Genomic DNA, 22,802 nt, shown 5'->3' on the forward strand with positions numbered 1-22,802 from the left:
ACAATATGTTCCTCCACCATGTACAGTAGACTACAGACAATATGTTCCTCCATCATGTACAGTAGACTACAGACAATATGTTCCTCCACCATGTACAGTAGACTACAGACAGACAATATGTTCCTACACCATGTACAGTAGACTACAGACAATATGTTCCTCCATCATGTACAGTAGACTACAGACAATATGTTCCTCCATCATGTACAGTAGACTACAGACAATATGTTCCTCCATCATGTACAGTAGACTACAGCCAGACAATATGTTCCTCCACCATGTACAGTAGACTACAGACAATATGTTCCTCCATCATGTACAGTAGACTACAGCCAGACAATATGTTCCTCCACCATGTACAGTAGACTACAGACAATATGTTCCTCCATCATGTACAGTAGACTACAGACAATATGTTCCTCCACCATGTACACTAGACTACAGACAATATGTTCCTCCACCATGTACAGTAGACTACAGACAATATGTTCCTCCATCATGTACAGTAGACTACAGGCAATATGTTCCTCCATCATGTACAGTACACTACAGACATTATGTTCCTCCATCATGTACAGTAGACTACAGACATTATGTTCCTCCATCATGTACAGTAGACTACAGACAATATGTTCCTCCATCATGTACAGTAGACTACAGACAATATGTTCCTCCATCATGTACAGTAGACTACAGCCAGACAATATGTTCCTCCACCATGTACAGTAGACTACAGACATTATGTTCCTCCATCATGTACAGTAGACTACAGACAATATGTTCCTCCATCATGTACAGTAGACTACAGACAATATGTTCCTCCACCATGTACAGTAGACTACAGCCAGACAATATGTTCCTCCATCATGTACAGTAGACTACAGACAATATGTTCCTCCATCATGTACAGTAGACTACAGCCAGACAATATGTTCCTCCACCATGTACAGTAGACTACAGACAATATGTTCCTCCATCATGTACAGTAGACTACAGACAATATGTTCCTCCACCATGTACACTAGACTACAGACAATATGTTCCTCCACCATGTACAGTAGACTACAGACAATATGTTCCTCCATCATGTACAGTAGACTACAGGCAATATGTTCCTCCATCATGTACAGTACACTACAGACATTATGTTCCTCCATCATGTACAGTAGACTACAGACATTATGTTCCTCCATCATGTACAGTAGACTACAGACAATATGTTCCTCCATCATGTACAGTAGACTACAGACAATATGTTCCTCCATCATGTACAGTAGACTACAGCCAGACAATATGTTCCTCCACCATGTACAGTAGACTACAGACATTATGTTCCTCCATCATGTACAGTAGACTACAGACAATATGTTCCTCCATCATGTACAGTAGACTACAGACAATATGTTCCTCCACCATGTACAGTAGACTACAGCCAGACAATATGTTCCTCCATCATGTACAGTAGACTACAGACAATATGTTCCTCCATCATGTACAGTAGACTACAGACAATATGTTCCTCCATCATGTACAGTAGACTACAGACAATATGTTCCTCCATCATGTACAGTAGACTACAGACAATATGTTCCTCCATCATGTACAGTAGACTACAGACAATATGTTCCTCCACCATGTACAGTAGACTACAGACAATATGTTCCTCCATCATGTACAGTAGACTACAGACAATATGTTCCTCCACCATGTACAGTAGACTACAGACAATATGTTCCTCCATCATGTACAGTAGACTACAGCCAATATGTTCCTCCACCATGTACAGTCGACTACAGACAATATGTTCCTCCATCATGTACAGTAGACTACAGCCAGACAATATGTTCCTCCATCATGTACAGTAGAATACAGACAATATGTTCCTCCACCATGTACAGTAGACTACAGACAATATGTTCCTCCATCATGTACAGTAGACTACAGACAGACAATATGTTCCTCCATGTACAGTAGACTACAGACAATATGTTCCTCCACCATGTACAGTAGACTACAGCCAGACAATATGTTCCTCCATCATGTACAGTAGACTACAGACAATACGTTCCTCCACCATGTACAGCAGACTACTGACAATATGTTCCTCCACCATGTACAGTAGACTACAGACAATATGTTCCTCCATCATGTACAGTAGACTACAGACAATATGTTCCTCCACCATGTACAGTAGACTACAGACAGACAATATGTTCCTACACCATGTACAGTAGACTACAGACAATATGTTCCTACATCATGTACAGTAGACTACAGACAATATGTTCCTCCATCATGTACAGTAGACTACAGACAATATGTTCCTCCATCATGTACAGTAGACTACAGCCAGACAATATGTTCCTCCACCATGTACAGTAGACTACAGACAATATGTTCCTCCACCATGTACAGTAGACTACAGCCAGACAATATGTTCCTCCATCATGTACAGTAGACTACAGACAATATGTTCCTCCATCATGTACAGTAGACTACAGCCAGACAATATGTTCCTCCACCATGTACAGTAGACTACAGACAATATGTTCCTCCATCATGTACAGTAGACTACAGACAATATGTTCCTCCACCATGTACAGTAGACTACAGACAATATGTTCCTCCACCATGTACAGTAGACTACAGACAATATGTTCCTCCATCATGTACAGTAGACTACAGACAATATGTTCCTCCACCATGTACAGTAGACTACAGACAGACAATATGTTCCTACACCATGTACAGTAGACTACAGACAATATGTTCCTCCAACCTGTACAGTAGACTACAGACAATTTGTTCCTCCATCATGTACAGTAGACTACAGACAATATGTTCCTCCATCATGTACAGTAGACTACAGCCAGACAATATGTTCCTCCACCATGTACAGTAGACTACAGACAATATGTTCCTCCACCATGTACAGTAGACTACAGACAATATGTTCCTCCATCATGTACAGTAGACTACAGACAATATGTTCCTCCACCATGTACAGTAGACTACAGACAATATGTTCCTCCATCATGTACAGTAGACTACATGCAATATGTTCCTCCATCATGTACAGTAGACTATAGACAATATGTTCCTCCACCATGTACAGTGGACTACAGACAGACAATATGTTCCTACACCATGTACAGTAGACTACAGACAATATGTTCCTCCAACCTGTACAGTAGACTACAGACAATATGTTCCTACACCATGTACAGTAGACTACAGACAATATGTTCCTCCATCATGTACAGTAGACTACAGACAATATGTTCCTCCACCATGTACAGTAGACTACAGACAATATGTTCCTCCATCATGTACAGTAGAATACAGACAATATGTTCCTCCATCATGTACAGTAGACTACAGACAATATGTTCCTCCACCATGTACAGTAGACTACAGGCAATATGTTCCTCCATCATGTACAGTAGACTACAGACAATATGTTCCTCCATCATGTACAGTAGACTACAGCCAGACAATATGTTCCTCCACCATGTACAGTAGACTACAGACAATATGTTCCTCCATCATGTACAGTAGACTACAGCCAGACAATATGTTCTTCCATCATGTACAGTAGACTACAGCCAGACAATATGTTCCTCCATCATGTACAGTAGACTACAGACAATATGTTCCTCCATCATGTACAGTAGACTACAGACAATATGTTCCTCCACCATGTACAGTAGACTACAGCCAGACAATATGTTCCTCCACCATGTACAGTAGACTACAGACAATATGTTCCTCCATCATGTACTGTAGACTACAGACAGACAATATGTTCCTCCATCATGTAGAGTAGACTACAGCCAGAAAATATTTTCCTCCATCATATACAGTAGACTACAGACAATATGTTCCTCCACCATGTACAGTAGACTACAGACAATATTTTCCTCCATCATGTACAGTAGACTACAGCCAGACAATATGTTCCTCCACCATGTACAGTAGACTACAGACAATATGTTCCTCCATCATGTACAGTAGACTAAAGACAATATGTTCCTCCATCATGTACAGTAGACTACAGACAATATGTTCCTCCATCATGTACAGTAGACTACAGACAATATGTTCCTCCATCATGTACAGTAGACTACAGACAATATGTTCCTCCACCATGTACAGTAGACTACAGACAATATGTTCCTCCATCATGTACAGTAGACTACAGACAATATGTTCCTCCACCATGTACAGTAGACTACAGACAATATGTTCCTCCATCATGTACAGTAGACTACAGCCAATATGTTCCTCCACCATGTACAGTAGACTACAGACAATATGTTCCTCCATCATGTACAGTAGACTACAGCCAGACAATATGTTCCTCCATCATGTACAGTAGAATACAGACAATATGTTCCTCCACCATGTACAGTAGACTACAGACAATAAGTTCCTCCATCATGTACAGTAGACTACAGACAGACAATATGTTCCTCCATGTACAGTAGACTACAGACAATATGTTCCTCCACCATGTACAGTAGACTACAGCCAGACAATATGTTCCTCCATCATGTACAGTAGACTACAGACAATACGTTCCTCCACCATGTACAGTAGACTACAGACAATATGTTCCTCCACCATGTACAGTAGACTACAGACAATATGTTCCTCCATCATGTACAGTAGACTACAGACAATATGTTCCTCCACCATGTACAGTAGACTACAGACAGACAATATGTTCCTACACCATGTACAGTAGACTACAGACAATATGTTCCTCCATCATGTACAGTAGACTACAGACAATATGTTCCTCCATCATGTACAGTAGACTACAGACAATATGTTCCTCCATCATGTACAGTAGACTACAGCCAGACAATATGTTCCTCCACCATGTACAGTAGACTACAGACAATATGTTCCTCCATCATGTACAGTAGACTACAGCCAGACAATATGTTCCTCCACCATGTACAGTAGACTACAGACAATATGTTCCTCCATCATGTACAGTAGACTACAGACAATATGTTCCTCCACCATGTACAGTAGACTACAGACAATATGTTCCTCCACCATGTACAGTAGACTACAGACAATATGTTCCTCCATCATGTACAGTAGACTACAGGCAATATGTTCCTCCATCATGTACAGTACACTACAGACATTATGTTCCTCCATCATGTACAGTAGACTACAGACATTATGTTCCTCCATCATGTACAGTAGACTACAGACAATATGTTCCTCCATCATGTACAGTAGACTACAGACAATATGTTCCTCCATCATGTACAGTAGACTACAGCCAGACAATATGTTCCTCCACCATGTACAGTAGACTACAGACATTATGTTCCTCCATCATGTACAGTAGACTACAGACAATATGTTCCTCCATCATGTACAGTAGACTACAGACAATATGTTCCTCCACCATGTACAGTAGACTACAGCCAGACAATATGTTCCTCCATCATGTACAGTAGACTACAGACAATATTTTCCTCCATCATGTACAGTAGACTACAGACAATATGTTCCTCCATCATGTACAGTAGACTACAGACAATATGTTCCTCCATCATGTACAGTAGACTACAGACAATATGTTCCTCCATCATGTACAGTAGACTACAGACAATATGTTCCTCCACCATGTACAGTAGACTACAGACAATATGTTCCTCCATCATGTACAGTAGACTACAGACAATATGTTCCTCCACCATGTACAGTAGACTACAGACAATATGTTCCTCCATCATGTACAGTAGACTACAGCCAATATGTTCCTCCACCATGTACAGTCGACTACAGACAATATGTTCCTCCATCATGTACAGTAGACTACAGCCAGACAATATGTTCCTCCATCATGTACAGTAGAATACAGACAATATGTTCCTCCACCATGTACAGTAGACTACAGACAATATGTTCCTCCATCATGTACAGTAGACTACAGACAGACAATATGTTCCTCCATGTACAGTAGACTACAGACAATATGTTCCTCCACCATGTACAGTAGACTACAGCCAGACAATATGTTCCTCCATCATGTACAGTAGACTACAGACAATACGTTCCTCCACCATGTACAGCAGACTACTGACAATATGTTCCTCCACCATGTACAGTAGACTACAGACAATATGTTCCTCCATCATGTACAGTAGACTACAGACAATATGTTCCTCCACCATGTACAGTAGACTACAGACAGACAATATGTTCCTACACCATGTACAGTAGACTACAGACAATATGTTCCTACATCATGTACAGTAGACTACAGACAATATGTTCCTCCATCATGTACAGTAGACTACAGACAATATGTTCCTCCATCATGTACAGTAGACTACAGCCAGACAATATGTTCCTCCACCATGTACAGTAGACTACAGACAATATGTTCCTCCACCATGTACAGTAGACTACAGCCAGACAATATGTTCCTCCATCATGTACAGTAGACTACAGACAATATGTTCCTCCATCATGTACAGTAGACTACAGCCAGACAATATGTTCCTCCACCATGTACAGTAGACTACAGACAATATGTTCCTCCATCATGTACAGTAGACTACAGACAATATGTTCCTCCACCATGTACAGTAGACTACAGACAATATGTTCCTCCACCATGTACAGTAGACTACAGACAATATGTTCCTCCATCATGTACAGTAGACTACAGACAATATGTTCCTCCACCATGTACAGTAGACTACAGACAGACAATATGTTCCTACACCATGTACAGTAGACTACAGACAATATGTTCCTCCAACCTGTACAGTAGACTACAGACAATTTGTTCCTCCATCATGTACAGTAGACTACAGACAATATGTTCCTCCATCATGTACAGTAGACTACAGCCAGACAATATGTTCCTCCACCATGTACAGTAGACTACAGACAATATGTTCCTCCACCATGTACAGTAGACTACAGACAATATGTTCCTCCATCATGTACAGTAGACTACAGACAATATGTTCCTCCACCATGTACAGTAGACTACAGACAATATGTTCCTCCATCATGTACAGTAGACTACATGCAATATGTTCCTCCATCATGTACAGTAGACTACAGACAATATGTTCCTCCACCATGTACAGTAGACTACAGACAGACAATATGTTCCTACACCATGTACAGTAGACTACAGACAATATGTTCCTCCAACCTGTACAGTAGACTACAGACAATATGTTCCTCCATCATGTACAGTAGACTACAGACAATATGTTCCTCCATCATGTACAGTAGACTACAGCCAGACAATATGTTCCTCCACCATGTACAGTAGACTACAGACAATATGTTCCTCCACCATGTACAGTAGACTACAGACAATATGTTCCTCCATCATGTACAGTAGACTACAGACAATATGTTCCTCCACCATGTACAGTAGACTACAGACAATATGTTCCTCCACCATGTACAGTAGACTACAGACAATATGTTCCTCCATCATGTACAGTAGACTACATGCAATATGTTCCTCCATCATGTACAGTAGACTACAGACATTATGTTCCTCCATCATGTACAGTAGACTACAGACATTATGTTCCTCCATCATGTACAGTAGACTACAGACAATATGTTCCTCCATCATGTACAGTAGACTACAGACAATATGTTCCTCCATCATGTACAGTAGACTACAGACAGACAATATGTTCCTCCATGTACAGTAGACTACAGACAATATGTTCCTCCACCAAGTACAGTAGACTACAGCCAGACAATATGTTCCTCCATCTTGTACAGTAGACTACAGACAATATGTTCCTCCATCATGTACAGTAGACTACATGCAATATGTTCCTCCATCATGTACAGTAGACTACAGACAATATGTTCCTCCACCATGTACAGTAGACTACAGACAGACAATATGTTCCTACACCATGTACAGTAGACTACAGACAATATGTTCCTCCAACCTGTACAGTAGACTACAGACAATATGTTCCTCCATCATGTACAGTAGACTACAGACAATATGTTCCTCCATCATGTACAGTAGACTACAGCCAGACAATATGTTCCTCCACCATGTACAGTAGACTACAGACAATATGTTCCTCCACCATGTACAGTAGACTACAGCCAGACAATATGTTCCTCCATCATGTACAGTAGACTACAGACAATATGTTCCTCCATCATGTACAGTAGACTACAGCCAGACAATATGTTCCTCCATCATGTACAGTAGACTACAGCCAGACAATATGTTCCTCCACCATGTACAGTAGACTACAGACAATATGTTCCTCCACCATGTACAGTAGACTACAGACAATATGTTCCTCCATCATGTACAGTAGACTACAGACAATATGTTCCTCCACCATGTACAGTAGACTACAGACAATATGTTCCTCCACCATGTACAGTAGACTACAGACAATATGTTACTCCATCATGTACAGTAGACTACAGACAATATGTTCCTCCACCATGTACAGTAGACTACAGACAGACAATATGTTCCTACACCATGTACAGTAGACTAAAGACAATATGTTCCTCCATCATGTACAGTAGACTACAGCCAGACAATATGTCCCTCCATCATGTACAGTAGACTACAGCCAGGCAATATGTTCCTCCATCATGTACAGTAGACTACAGACAATATGTTCCTCCATCATGTACAGTAGACTACAGACAATATGTTCCTCCATCATGTACAGTAGACTACAGACACTATGTTCCTCCATCATGTACAGTAGACTGCAGACAATATGTTCCTCCATCATGTACAGTAGACTACAGACAATATGTTCCTCCATCATGTACAGTAGACTACAGACAATATGTTCCTCCATCATGTACAGTAGACTACAGACAATATGTTCCTCCATCATGTACAGTAGACTACAGACAATATGTTCCTCCACCATGTACAGTAGACTACAGACAATATGTTCCTCCATCATGTACAGTAGAATACAGACAATATGTTCCTCCATCATGTACAGTAGACTACAGACAATATGTTCCTCCACCATGTACAGTAGACTACAGGCAATATGTTCCTCCATCATGTACAGTAGACTACAGACAATATGTTCCTCCATCATGTACAGTAGACTACAGCCAGACAATATGTTCCTCCATCATGTACAGTAGACTACAGACAATATGTTCCTCCATCATGTACAGTAGACTACAGACAATATGTTCCTCCACCATGTACAGTAGACTACAGCCAGACAATATGTTCCTCCACCATGTACAGTAGACTACAGACAATATGTTCCTCCATCATGTACTGTAGACTACAGACAGACAATATGTTCCTCCATCATGTAGAGTAGACTACAGACAATATGTTCCTCCATCATGTACAGTAGACTACAGCCAGACAATATTTTCCTCCATCATGTACAGTAGACTACAGACAGACAATATGTTCCTCCATCATGTACAGTAGATTACAGACAATATGTTCCTCCACCATGTACAGTAGACTACAGACAATATTTTCCTCCATCATGTACAGTAGACTACAGACAGACAATATGTTCCTCCATCATGTAGAGTAGACTACAGACAATATGTTCCTCCATCATGTACTGTAGACTACAGACAGACAATATGTTCCTCCATCATGTAGACTACAGACAATATGTTCCTCCATCATGTACTGTAGACTACAGCCAGACAATATTTTCCTCCATCATGTACAGTAGACTACAGACAGACAATATGTTCCTCCATCATGTACAGTAGACTACAGACAATATGTTCCTCCACCATGTACAGTAGACTACAGACAATATGTTCCTCCACCATGTACAGTAGACTACAGACAATATGTTCCTCCATCATGTACAGTAGACTACAGACAATATGTTCCTCCACCATGTACAGTAGACTACAGACAGACAATATGTTCCTACACCATGTACAGTAGACTACAGACAATATGTTCCTCCAACCTGTACAGTAGACTACAGACAATTTGTTCCTCCATCATGTACAGTAGACTACAGACAATATGTTCCTCCATCATGTACAGTAGACTACAGCCAGACAATATGTTCCTCCACCATGTACAGTAGACTACAGACAATATGTTCCTCCACCATGTACAGTAGACTACAGACAATATGTTCCTCCATCATGTACAGTAGACTACAGACAATATGTTCCTCCACCATGTACAGTAGACTACAGACAATATGTTCCTCCATCATGTACAGTAGACTACATGCAATATGTTCCTCCATCATGTACAGTAGACTACAGACAATATGTTCCTCCACCATGTACAGTAGACTACAGACAGACAATATGTTCCTACACCATGTACAGTAGACTACAGACAATATGTTCCTCCAACCTGTACAGTAGACTACAGACAATATGTTCCTCCATCATGTACAGTAGACTACAGACAATATGTTCCTCCATCATGTACAGTAGACTACAGCCAGACAATATGTTCCTCCACCATGTACAGTAGACTACAGACAATATGTTCCTCCACCATGTACAGTAGACTACAGACAATATGTTCCTCCATCATGTACAGTAGACTACAGACAATATGTTCCTCCACCATGTACAGTAGACTACAGACAATATGTTCCTCCACCATGTACAGTAGACTACAGACAATATGTTCCTCCATCATGTACAGTAGACTACATGCAATATGTTCCTCCATCATGTACAGTAGACTACAGACATTATGTTCCTCCATCATGTACAGTAGACTACAGACATTATGTTCCTCCATCATGTACAGTAGACTACAGACAATATGTTCCTCCATCATGTACAGTAGACTACAGACAATATGTTCCTCCATCATGTACAGTAGACTACAGACAGACAATATGTTCCTCCATGTACAGTAGACTACAGACAATATGTTCCTCCACCAAGTACAGTAGACTACAGCCAGACAATATGTTCCTCCATCTTGTACAGTAGACTACAGACAATATGTTCCTCCATCATGTACAGTAGACTACATGCAATATGTTCCTCCATCATGTACAGTAGACTACAGACAATATGTTCCTCCACCATGTACAGTAGACTACAGACAGACAATATGTTCCTACACCATGTACAGTAGACTACAGACAATATGTTCCTCCAACCTGTACAGTAGACTACAGACAATATGTTCCTCCATCATGTACAGTAGACTACAGACAATATGTTCCTCCATCATGTACAGTAGACTACAGCCAGACAATATGTTCCTCCACCATGTACAGTAGACTACAGACAATATGTTCCTCCACCATGTACAGTAGACTACAGCCAGACAATATGTTCCTCCATCATGTACAGTAGACTACAGACAATATGTTCCTCCATCATGTACAGTAGACTACAGCCAGACAATATGTTCCTCCATCATGTACAGTAGACTACAGCCAGACAATATGTTCCTCCACCATGTACAGTAGACTACAGACAATATGTTCCTCCACCATGTACAGTAGACTACAGACAATATGTTCCTCCATCATGTACAGTAGACTACAGACAATATGTTCCTCCACCATGTACAGTAGACTACAGACAATATGTTCCTCCACCATGTACAGTAGACTACAGACAATATGTTCCTCCATCATGTACAGTAGACTACATGCAATATGTTCCTCCATCATGTACAATAGACTACAGACATTATGTTCCTCCATCATGTACAGTAGACTACAGACATTATGTTCCTCCATCATGTACAGTAGACTACAGACAATATGTTCCTCCATCATGTACAGTAGACTACAGACAATATGTTCCTCCATCATGTACAGTAGACTACAGACAGACAATATGTTCCTCCATGTACAGTAGACTACAGACAATATGTTCCTCCACCATGTACAGTAGACTACAGCCAGACAATATGTTCCTCCATCATGTACAGTAGACTACAGACAGACAATATGTTCCTACACCATGTACAGTAGACTACAGACAATATGTTCCTCCACCATGTACAGTAGACTACAGACAATATGTTCCTCCACCATGTACAGTAGACTACAGACAATATGTTACTCCATCATGTACAGTAGACTACAGACAATATGTTCCTCCACCATGTACAGTAGACTACAGACAGACAATATGTTCCTACACCATGTACAGTAGACTACAGCCAGACAATATGTTCCTCCATCATGTACAGTAGACTACAGCCAGGCAATATGTTCCTCCATCATGTACAGTAGACTACAGACAATATGTTCCTCCATCATGTACAGTAGACTACAGACAATATGTTCCTCCATCATGTACAGTAGACTACAGACACTATGTTCCTCCATCATGTACAGTAGACTGCAGACAATATGTTCCTCCATCATGTACAGTAGACTACAGACAATATGTTCCTCCATCATGTACAGTAGACTACAGACAATATGTTCCTCCATCATGTACAGTAGACTACAGACAATATGTTCCTCCATCATGTACAGTAGACTACAGACAATATGTTCCTCCACCATGTACAGTAGACTACAGACAATATGTTCCTCCATCATGTACAGTAGAATACAGACAATATGTTCCTCCATCATGTACAGTAGACTACAGACAATATGTTCCTCCACCATGTACAGTAGACTACAGGCAATATGTTCCTCCATCATGTACAGTAGACTACAGACAATATGTTCCTCCATCATGTACAGTAGACTACAGCCAGACAATATGTTCCTCCACCATGTACAGTAGACTACAGACAATATGTTCCTCCATCATGTACAGTAGACTACAGACAATATGTTCCTCCATCATGTACAGTAGACTACAGACAATATGTTCCTCCATCATGTACAGTAGACTACAGACAATATGTTCCTCCATCATGTACAGTAGACTACAGACAATATGTTCCTCCATCATGTACAGTAGACTACAGACAATATGTTCCTCCACCATGTACAGTAGACTACAGACAATATGTTCCTCCATCATGTACAGTAGACTACAGACAATATGTTCCTCCACCATGTACAGTAGACTACAGACAATATGTTCCTCCATCATGTACAGTAGACTACAGACAATATGTTCCTCCAGCATGTACAGTAGACTACAGACAATATGTTCCTCCACCATGTACAGTAGACTACAGGCAATATGTTCCTCCATCATGTACAGTAGACTACAGACAATATGTTCCTCCATCATGTACAGTAGACTACAGCCAGACAATATGTTCCTCCATCATGTACAGTAGACTACAGACAATATGTTCCTCCATCATGTACAGTAGACTACAGACAATATGTTCCTCCACCATGTACAGTAGACTACAGCCAGACAATATGTTCCTCCACCATGTACAGTAGACTACAGACAATATGTTCCTCCATCATGTACTGTAGACTACAGACAGACAATATGTTCCTCCATCATGTAGAGTAGACTACAGACAATATGTTCCTCCATCATGTACAGTAGACTACAGCCAGACAATATTTTCCTCCATCATGTACAGTAGACTACAGACAGACAATATGTTCCTCCATCATGTACAGTAGATTACAGACAATATGTTCCTCCACCATGTACAGTAGACTACAGACAATATTTTCCTCCATCATGTACAGTAGACTACAGACAGACAATATGTTCCTCCATCATGTAGAGTAGACTACAGACAATATGTTCCTCCATCATGTACTGTAGACTACAGACAGACAATATGTTCCTCCATCATGTAGAGTAGACTACAGACAATATGTTCCTCCATCATGTACTGTAGACTACAGCCAGACAATATTTTCCTCCATCATGTACAGTAGACTACAGACAGACAATATGTTCCTCCATCATGTACAGTAGATTACAGACAATATGTTCCTCCACCATGTACAGTAGACTACAGACAATATGTTCCTCCACCATGTACAGTAGACTACAGCCAGACAATATGTTCCTCCACCATGTACAGTAGACTACAGACAATATGTTCCTCCATCATGTACAGTAGACTACAGACAATATGTTCCTCCATCATGTACAGTAGACTACAGACAATATGTTCCTCCATCATGTACAGTAGACTACAGACAATATGTTCCTCCATCATGTACAGTAGACTACAGACAATATGTTCCTCCATCATGTACAGTAGACTACAGACAATATGTTCCTCCACCATGTACAGTAGACTACAGACAATATGTTCCTCCATCATGTACAGTAGACTACAGACAATATGTTCCTCCACCATGTACAGTAGACTACAGACAATATGTTCCTCCATCATGTACAATAGACTACAGCCAATATGTTCCTCCAGCATGTACAGTAGACTACAGACAATATGTTCCTCCATCATGTACAGTAGACTACAGCCAGACAGTATGTTCCTCCATCATGTACAGTAGAATACAGACAATATGTTCCTCCACCATGTACAGTAGACTACAGACAAGATGTTCCTCAATCATGTACAGTAGACTACAGACAGACAATATGTTCCTCCATGTACAGTAGACTACAGACAATATGTTCCTCCACCATGTACAGTAGACTACAGCCAGACAATATGTTCCTCCATCATGTACAGTAGACTACAGACAATACGTTCCTCCACCATGTACAGTAGACTACAGACAATATGTTCCTCCACCATGTACAGTAGACTACAGACAATATGTTCCTCCATCATGTACAGTAGACTACAGACAATATGTTCCTCCACCATGTACAGTAGACTACAGACAGACAATATGTTCCTCCACCATGTACAGTAGACTACAGACAATATGTTCCTCCATCATGTACAGTAGACTACAGACAATATGTTCCTCCATCATGTACAGTAGACTACAGACAATATGTTCCTCCATCATGTACAGTAGACTACAGCCAGACAATATGTTCCTCCATCATGTACAGTAGACTACAGACAATATGTTCCTCAATCATGTACAGTAGACTACAGACAGACAATATGTTCCTCCATCATGTACAGTAGACTACAGACAGACAATATGTTCCTCCACCATGTACAGTAGACTACAGACAATATGTTCCTCCACCATGTACAGTAGACTACAGCCAGACAATATGTTCCTCCATCATGTACAGTAGACTACAGACAATATGTTCCTCCATCATGTACAGTAGACTACAGCCAGACAATATGTTCCTCCACCATGTACAGTAGACTACAGACAATATGTTCCTCCACCATGTACAGTAGACTACAGACAATATGTTCCTCCATCATGTACAGTAGACTACAGACAATATGTTCCTCCACCATGTACAGTAGACTACAGACAATATGTTCCTCCACCATGTACAGTAGACTACAGACAATATGTTCCTCCATCATGTACAGTAGACTACAGGCAATATGTTCCTCCATCATGTACAGTATACTACAGACATTATGTTCCTCCATCATGTACAGTAGACTACAGACATTATGTTCCTCCATCATGTACAGTAGACTACAGACAATATGTTCCTCCATCATGTACAGTAGACTACAGACAATATGTTCCTCCATCATGTACAGTAGACTACAGCCAATATGTTCCTCCACCATGTACAGTAGAGTACAGACAATATGTTCCTCCATCATGTACAGTAGACTACAGACAATATGTTCCTCCATCATGTACAGTAGACTACAGCCAGACAATATGTTCCTCCATCATGTACAGTAGACTACAGACAATATGTTCCTCCATCATGTACAGTAGACTACAGACAATATGTTCCTCCACCATGTACAGTAGACTACAGACAATATGTTCCTCCTCCATGTACAGTAGACTACAGACAATATGTTCCTCCATCATGTACAGTAGACTACAGACAATATGTTCCTCCATCATGTACAGTAGACTACAGCCAGACAATATGTTCCTCCACCATGTACAGTAGACTACAGACATTATGTTCCTCCATCATGTACAGTAGACTACAGACAATATGTTCCTCCATCATGTACAGTAGACTACAGCCAGACAATATGTTCCTCCACCATGTACAGTAGACTACAGACATTATGTTCCTCCATCATGTACAGTAGACTACAGACAATATGTTCCTCCATCATGTACAGTAGACTACGGACAATATGTTCCTCCACCATGTACAGTAGACTACAGGCATTATGTTCCTCCACCATGTACAGTAGACTACAGACAATATGTTCCTCCACCATGTACAGTAGACTACAGACAATATGTTCCTCCATCATGTACAGTAGACTACAGACAATATGTTCCTCCATCATGTACAGTAGACTACAGACAATATGTTCCTCCATCATGTACAGTAGACTACAGACAGACAATATGTTCCTCCATGTACAGTAGACTACAGACAATATGTTCCTCCACCATGTACAGTAGACTACAGCCAGACAATATGTTCCTCCATCATGTACAGTAGACTACAGACAGACAATATGTTCCTACACCATGTACAGTAGACTACAGACAATATGTTCCTCCACCATGTACAGTAGACTACAGACAATATGTTCCTCCACCATGTACAGTAGACTACAGACAATATGTTACTCCATCATGTACAGTAGACTACAGACAATATGTTCCTCCACCATGTACAGTAGACTACAGACAGACAATATGTTCCTACACCATGTACAGTAGACTACAGACAATATGTTCCTCCATCATGTACAGTAGACTACAGCCAGACAATATGTTCCTCCATCATGTACAGTAGACTACAGCCAGGCAATATGTTCCTCCATCATGTACAGTAGACTACAGACAATATGTTCCTCCATCATGTACAGTAGACTACAGACAATATGTTCCTCCATCATGTACAGTAGACTACAGACACTATGTTCCTCCATCATGTACAGTAGACTGCAGACAATATGTTCCTCCATCATGTACAGTAGACTACAGACAATATGTTCCTCCATCATGTACAGTAGACTACAGACAATATGTTCCTCCATCATGTACAGTAGACTACAGACAATATGTTCCTCCATCATGTACAGTAGACTACAGACAATATGTTCCTCCACCATGTACAGTAGACTACAGACAATATGTTCCTCCATCATGTACAGTAGAATACAGACAATATGTTCCTCCATCATGTACAGTAGACTACAGACAATATGTTCCTCCACCATGTACAGTAGACTACAGGCAATATGTTCCTCCATCATGTACAGTAGACTACAGACAATATGTTCCTCCATCATGTACAGTAGACTACAGCCAGACAATATGTTCCTCCATCATGTACAGTAGACTACAGACAATATGTTCCTCCATCATGTACAGTAGACTACAGACAATATGTTCCTCCACCATGTACAGTAGACTACAGCCAGACAATATGTTCCTCCACCATGTACAGTAGACTACAGACAATATGTTCCTCCATCATGTACTGTAGACTACAGACAGACAATATGTTCCTCCATCATGTAGAGTAGACTACAGACAATATGTTCCTCCATCATGTACAGTAGACTACAGCCAGACAATATTTTCCTCCATCATGTACAGTAGACTACAGACAGACAATATGTTCCTCCATCATGTACAGTAGATTACAGACAATATGTTCCTCCACCATGTACAGTAGACTACAGACAATATTTTCCTCCATCATGTACAGTAGACTACAGACAGACAATATGTTCCTCCATCATGTAGAGTAGACTACAGACAATATGTTCCTCCATCATGTACTGTAGACTACAGACAGACAATATGTTCCTCCATCATGTAGAGTAGACTACAGACAATATGTTCCTCCATCATGTACTGTAGACTACAGCCAGACAATATTTTCCTCCATCATGTACAGTAGACTACAGACAGACAATATGTTCCTCCATCATGTACAGTAGATTACAGACAATATGTTCCTCCACCATGTACAGTAGACTACAGACAATATGTTCCTCCACCATGTACAGTAGACTACAGCCAGACAATATGTTCCTCCACCATGTACAGTAGACTACAGACAATATGTTCCTCCATCATGTACAGTAGACTACAGACAATATGTTCCTCCATCATGTACAGTAGACTACAGACAATATGTTCCTCCATCATGTACAGTAGACTACAGACAATATGTTCCTCCATCATGTACAGTAGACTACAGACAATATGTTCCTCCACCATGTACAGTAGACTACAGACAATATGTTCCTCCATCATGTACAGTAGACTACAGACAATATGTTCCTCCACCATGTACAGTAGACTACAGACAATATGTTCCTCCATCATGTACAATAGACTACAGCCAATATGTTCCTCCAGCATGTACAGTAGACTACAGACAATATGTTCCTCCATCATGTACAGTAGACTACAGCCAGACAATATGTTCCTCCATCATGTACAGTAGAATACAGACAATATGTTCCTCCACCATGTACAGTAGACTACAGACAATATGTTCCTCAATCATGTACAGTAGACTACAGACAGACAATATGTTCCTCCATGTACAGTAGACTACAGACAATATGTTCCTCCACCATGTACAGTAGACTACAGCCAGACAATATGTTCCTCCATCATGTACAGTAGACTACAGACAATACGTTCCTCCACCATGTACAGTAGACTACAGACAATATGTTCCTCCACCATGTACAGTAGACTACAGACAATATGTTCCTCCATCATGTACAGTAGACTACAGACAATATGTTCCTCCACCATGTACAGTAGACTACAGACAGACAATATGTTCCTCCACCATGTACAGTAGACTACAGACAATATGTTCCTCCATCATGTACAGTAGACTACAGACAATATGTTCCTCCATCATGTACAGTAGACTACAGACAATATGTTCCTCCATCATGTACAGTAGACTACAGCCAGACAATATGTTCCTCCATCATGTACAGTAGACTACAGACAATATGTTCCTCCATCATGTACAGTAGACTACAGACAGACAATATGTTCCTCCATCATGTACAGTAGACTACAGACAGACAATATGTTCCTCCACCATGTACAGTAGACTACAGACAATATGTTCCTCCACCATGTACAGTACACTACAGCCAGACAATATGTTCCTCCATCATGTACAGTAGACTACAGACAATATGTTCCTCCATCATGTACAGTAGACTACAGCCAGACAATATGTTCCTCCACCATGTACAGTAGACTACAGACAATATGTTCCTCCACCATGTACAGTAGACTACAGACAATATGTTCCTCCATCATGTACAGTAGACTACAGACAATATGTTCCTCCACCATGTACAGTAGACTACAGACAATATGTTCCTCCACCATGTACAGTAGACTACAGACAATATGTTCCTCCATCATGTACAGTAGACTACAGGCAATACGTTCCTCCATCATGTACAGTATACTACAGACATTATGTTCCTCCATCATGTACAGTAGACTACAGACATTATGTTCCTCCATCATGTACAGTAGACTACAGACAATATGTTCCTCCATCATGTACAGTAGACTACAGACAATATGTTCCTCCATCATGTACAGTAGACTACAGCCAATATGTTCCTCCACCATGTACAGTAGACTACAGACAATATGTTCCTCCATCATGTACAGTAGACTACAGACAATATGTTCCTCCATCATGTACAGTAGACTACAGCCAGACAATATGTTCCTCCATCATGTACAGTAGACTACAGACAATATGTTCCTCCATCATGTACAGTAGACTACAGAAAATATGTTCCTCCACCATGTACAGTAGACTACAGACAATATGTTCCTCCACCATGTACAGTAGACTACAGACAATATGTTCCTCCATCATGTACAGTAGACTACAGACAATATGTTCCTCCATCATGTACAGTAGACTACAGCCAGACAATATGTTCCTCCACCATGTACAGTAGACTACAGACATTATGTTCCTCCATCATGTACAGTAGACTACAGACAATATGTTCCTCCATCATGTACAGTAGACTACGGACAATATGTTCCTCCACCATGTACAGTAGACTACAGAGCATTATGTTCCTCCACCATGTACAGTAGACTACAGACAATATGTTCCTCCACCATGTACAGTAGACTACAGGCATTATGTTCTACCACCGTGTGAGTCATAGAAATTACCATCTTGCGTTCGGGGCATTCCAGCAGTCTTCATGGTTTTTATATGCAGGAAGCATAAATTGTACAATTGTGAACTAAGAAATAATTGTTCAAGTTAAAACCCATGTATATTACTTAATATTGATCACCTGCTACATACATATATGTTAGGGTCCTTTATCTGCTACCTGGACTTTAATGCTTCAACTAAATCTTCTGCATAAATGCAATGATTACACGTAGTACATACACATCGTACATCCTCCTTCCTTTAGTGTAAAAGGACTTTGAGTGATAGTAAAACCTATAGTAAAAAGAAACAGGGACCTCTCCCATAGAAAGCATGGGACCTGAACTAAAGTATCCATTCCTCTGTTTGAGAAAAACAACTTAATGCCAAACCATCTTGTGAAACACTCCTGAGACATGCAAGTCTTCACAGAAATGCGAACGCGCACACACAGACACACACACACACACACACACACACACACACACACACACACACACACACGCACACACGCACACGCACACACACACACACACACACACACACACACGCACACACACACACGCACACACACACACACACACACACACACACACACGCACACACACACACACACACACACACACACACACACACACACGAACACACACACACACACACACACACACACACACACACACACACACACACACACACACACACACACACACACACACACACACACACACACACACCACACACAAGCACTAGTCTTCACTGACTGATGCAGAGGTGTCAGAAGATCAGCGATGATAGAAGCCCATAGATATCTGGCCAACAGAACAGAGCTCTGGTAGAGGTCCAGGCATACAGATAGATAGAGTATTAACATCCGGTGGTGGAGGAACATTGTGGGATCCATGGTGAACAATGTAACAAGACTGTAGGCTTGTTAAAAGCCGGGTCATGAAGATAATAGACGACATTAGCAAGTCTACTGAGAAAGCTGACGAATGGATCTCTGTCTGCCCTCGTGTGGAATGTGCTGTCGTCTCGGATAAGCCTAGAGTGAGGACACACGGACAGACACACTAGAGTGAGGTATCTGTCACACGCACACACACACACACACACACACACACACCCACACACACACACACCACACACACACACACACACACACACACACACACACACACACACACACACACACACACACACACACACACACACACACACACACACACACACACAACCCCAGATGCCCTCTGTCCTGTACAGTTGAGTTCCATAGCTTGAGGCAGGCAGGTAAACCAGAGGTCAGGGATTATCCAGGGATAGCCAGGGCCTTACACACTCCCTGTGTGTGCAAATCCACCCACCGCAGGCTGTGTTTATGAAAACATTTCCTAAACCCATTGCAAAATATTGCATATGCATCCAAAACAGGCGGTCATGCAGGGCAGAGCAGTGACTTGGTGGGGCTGTTGTTTACGAGGCTGACTATCTGCCTGAGAATGGAGTGATTTGGATATGGACCTACTCTTCGAAATGCTTTTGAAGTTCATTATCATTATTACAAATGCATTGCATTGTGATGCATAATTGATGAGAATATAGTTTTTTACCAATTAGACCTAATGAAAGAGGAAGTGCGTGTGTGTGCGGCCTTGGATGCGTGTTTATGAGATCACTTTCAGACAAAGTGGGATTGACGTATAGCAGGGCTCCAAATTAGGCCCGCGGGTGATTTTTTTGGGGCCCCCTTTCGTTTTCTGAGGGGACATAAAACACCAGCAAATCAGCTCCAAATGATTTTAATTTAGGAAATGTGTTCCAAGGTATTCCCACGCATAATAGAGAGATATACAGTATGGGATGGTATACAAATGTAAGCAAGGTTTGAAATGATTATATTTTAGTCAAATATTATATCTGTCAATTTGCAGTCTATAAATGATTTGTAATTATGTTCCGACCCCCTTACCATCCACTGAATCAAGTTGATCTATAGTTTGACGATAGTATGACAACTCCACAAACTCCATGCATTCTCTGTCTCCAGACACTCCTAGCTGTCGGGGGATTTTATTAACTCGATAGCTGTTTCTGTCTCTTCCTAGCCGGCTTCCTCATCTCCTGCTCATTTTTTCCTTATGAATAAAATCCTGGCGCTTCAATTCTCCACCCGCAGCACAGGTTTGTTTGAACTCCCTCCAATAGTCACTATCTGAGAAGCAATTCACTCAAATTGTCACAGGCGTCAACATGAGCAGACCAAGGTGCAGCGTGGAATATGTTCATCTTGTATTTTAATGCCAAAAATGAACAGTTTACAAATATAACAAAAATGACAGCCGACAGTTCCGTCAGGTACTTACAACAAAACAGAAAGCAACTACCCACAAAAAAACAAAGGACAAACAGGCCGCCTAAGTATGGCTTCCAATCAGAGACAACGATAGACACCTGCCTCTGATTGGAAACCATACTCGGCCAAAACATAGAACACAAAACATAGAATGCCTACCCACCTATCACACCCTGGCCTAGCTAAACAGAGAAAACACAGCTCTCCTAGGTCAGAGCGTGACACAAATGTCACAGTGTCTGTATGAAAATGCCATTAATGGTAGGCTTAATTAGCTACAGCTTGCTACAGCTACAGATCCGCACCACTCATATTT

This window comes from Salmo salar, chromosome 10 (genome assembly GCF_965601325.2).
Source record: "Salmo salar chromosome 10, fSalSal1, whole genome shotgun sequence".
NCBI lineage: Eukaryota > Metazoa > Chordata > Actinopteri > Salmoniformes > Salmonidae > Salmo > Salmo salar.